This window comes from Alligator sinensis, unplaced genomic scaffold, assembly GCF_000455745.1.
Source record: "Alligator sinensis unplaced genomic scaffold, ASM45574v1 scaffold545_1, whole genome shotgun sequence".
Classification (NCBI taxonomy): domain Eukaryota; kingdom Metazoa; phylum Chordata; order Crocodylia; family Alligatoridae; genus Alligator; species Alligator sinensis.
Window position 1 is genome coordinate 1,763,250 of NW_005842209.1, and position 3,112 is coordinate 1,766,361.

Here is a 3,112-nt window from a genome sequence, read left to right on the forward strand (position 1 = left end):
AAAATCCTGCCTGGGTTGGTAAAATCATTAAAATCTGTTAAGTGACATGGAGTTGGGATTTATGTGGCCGCACCGGACAGAAAGTGGACGCGGCCAGCGGGGGTAGTCACGCTTGGAGACAGGGGGTCTTTATTGAGAGATGGTGTATTTCTGGGGGAAGAAAGGGAATATCTTACAAAGCTCTCCCTCTCCTCCTGATAACAAAACCTGTCACATCTTCACTTCTGCCTCGCAAAGAGCGAGTGTCCGCATTTGAACATCTCTAAAGTGATTATTAGATGCCTCTGTGAGAAATCAGTTCGGGAGAGCGAGCCCAGAGCACACAAAAAAGGACAGATTGGCCAACACTGCGCTTTCCTCTAATTTTACCTCCTAAATAGCCCCCTAATATCCCCCCAATCGCACTGTTATTAAAGGACCTTTCGTTAATAAGAATAAGCCCTGCTTTAAAATAAAAAAAAAGATTTGCACTTTAAAAAAAGAAAGCCAAACCATGGTTTTTTTAAAGTATTATTATTATTATTTTGCCTCCTCCTGATAAGATGTGAGAACTTCTTTTTGAGAGAGAGAGAGAGAGAGAGTGAAATGAAGGACACAAAGACAGTATATCAATGAAAAGAAGAAAGTGCCCCTTTAATGAGAACTAAAGAAAACCAAAACGTAGATGAAGTGTACCGTAAAGGCTGTTTCAAAGTACATCTTAATTCCCCTGAGTTTTGCCATCACATAGATTTGGTAATTGGGAGTTTATTGCGCGGAGGTGAGGCAGCATGGTATAGCTAACCCTATATTTTTTTCTTTCAATAATTATAGATACATTTCCAGACAGTCTTTGCAAAGAGCCAGGAAAGATATCAGAGCTCACGTGCATTGAAGGAAGAGCTTGTCATAAAGGGGGGGGGGGGGGCAAGTCTACCTGCACATTCAAAATTAAACTGATCTCCCCCCCCCTTTATTTTTATAATTATACTCCTGGCTCCAGATGTATTTTAACAGAGCTGTGTGTGCACTGCCATCCGCCAATGCATGCTGATGCCTTTATTGGTATTTGCTTCTGTGCCTAGGTTTCATTTTGTATTTCTTTCCTGACCTTAGCTTTTCTGGATTACAAAAAGTCTCCACAAGTAACAGAGCAATAAATCCAAACAAAAATAAGACAGATTTCCTCATCGATGTGTAATAAAGTTAAAGGACATTGTTTTGTCAGACAAGCGCTAAGTAGAAAATAAATCTTTGGGTCTGGGGAAACAAAACGGAGTGCTGTTGGCATGTGTGTAAATTTACTTTTAAAAGCAATAAATCAATGTTAAATTAAACAGCTGGGGTCCCCATCGCCGAGAAGGTTTTCATGTTTAAGGAAACCTTGACGGGGATATGTGCGATTTAATAAGACACCAAAGAAGTTAAACCTTGATTTCAATTCCGCCTCTCCTTGCTTTCTGTGTGCGGGTTGCATCTGAACTTCAGGAACTGCTGTGAACTTGTGAGACAGACAGACAGACAGACAGGGGATAGGCAGGGACTGGCACCCACCGGCTCACTTTTGCTCTGCTCCCCACCCCATCTCACACGTGCCCACTGGATCCCCTGCTCTGTCACAGCCCCATGGTCCAGGAGGCATCGGGGATTCTCCTTGCATGTATTGCGTTAGGGTTAAAAATCGTAATCTGTCGAAAGAGTTTGATACTGTCATTATCTAAATGCTAATTCCATCATTTCTGCATCGTGACAGATCCATGGCATCAGAGGTGCACCAAAAATAAAAATGCCTCTGAGACACACACATATGCACACACACATATGTATGTATGTGTGTGTGTGTATATCTATATACATATGTATATGTATAAGTACATGTATGTATGTATATAAACCTATGTGTCTGTGTCTATCTCTCTCTCTATAGATATAGATATATATTTAACAAGAAAACCCATTTTAAGAGCAGTCAGAAGCCAGTTAGGAATGATGCATGATCCCACCGCCTGCAGCTGAAGTGTTGCAGAGCTGATTTTCCTAAATGCACGTGCGATTTATTTCTCCTTTAAAAAAAAAAAAAGAAAAAGAAACTAGCACAACACCCGGTAACATTTTCGCGCTCTGATGTAGCCCCAGCGTGAATCAATAAGTTATTAAAAAGCCAAAGCAACACAAGCAATAATGCAGAACAGCAAATGGCAGTGGGTCCGTGGCAAGCAAATAAGTACGTGATTTAGGATTTTTTGTTGTTGTTGTTTTGTTTTGTTTTTGAAGCTGCGAAGTCAAATTTGAAAAGGAGTTGACAATAAAGATGCTTGAATGCCTAGGTGTGTAGTTGTGTTAGTTATTTGCCTCCAAACACACAGAAGGCGATGGAGCCGGAGAATGTGTAATGACTCTTGTTTCTTGTGAAAAAAGCTTCTCAGAGCAGCCACAATTGCCACAAATCGTTGGTGTCTTTGTTTAATTTTGCAGAAATAATGTAAAGGCGGTTGAGGAGTTTTCCATGTTTTTGTTTTCTTCCTTGAGAGCCTCAGAAATTTCCAAAATAAAAGGTCACCTTAATAAGGCAGCAGGGAAGACAGAGATTTAATAGCCTCTGCCTTTGTTTCCCTCTCCTTGAAAGGAAGAGATAAAGCCACTAGAAACTTGGGGGGGTGCGTGTAGTTGGTATTATTAGTATTATTATTATTACTTTAAACTGAGGACATTTTTATCCAAGTTTTCCCCGCAAGACCATCAAACCAGCGCAGTTTGTCCTTGCTTTCCTCTAGCTTCCCCATAGCCCCAGCGGCTCGCCCCGGCTGGCAGGCTGAGGCAGGCGGGGTCTCCGCCCGGGAGGAAGATGGATTTATTTGTTGTGCAGGAAGATGTTTTTTGGTGCACCCCTTGTCTCTCCTCCACTTGGAGACGAGGAAGCCGGCAGGTGAATAATAGCTGCCAGCCAGGTGCAGGCTGCCCCCCTGCCTCCACGGACGAGTGCGTGTGCACTTCAGCTAGGACTTGAATGAAGAAAGCCGGGGCCAGAGAGGATGGCGCAAGGGCAGGGCAGGGGAGCGCGGAGCCGGCCCCGCGGAGGAGCCAGGCGCGGCGCAGGGCTGCGGGGCCTGGCGGGCGCGGGGCTGTGGGGCGC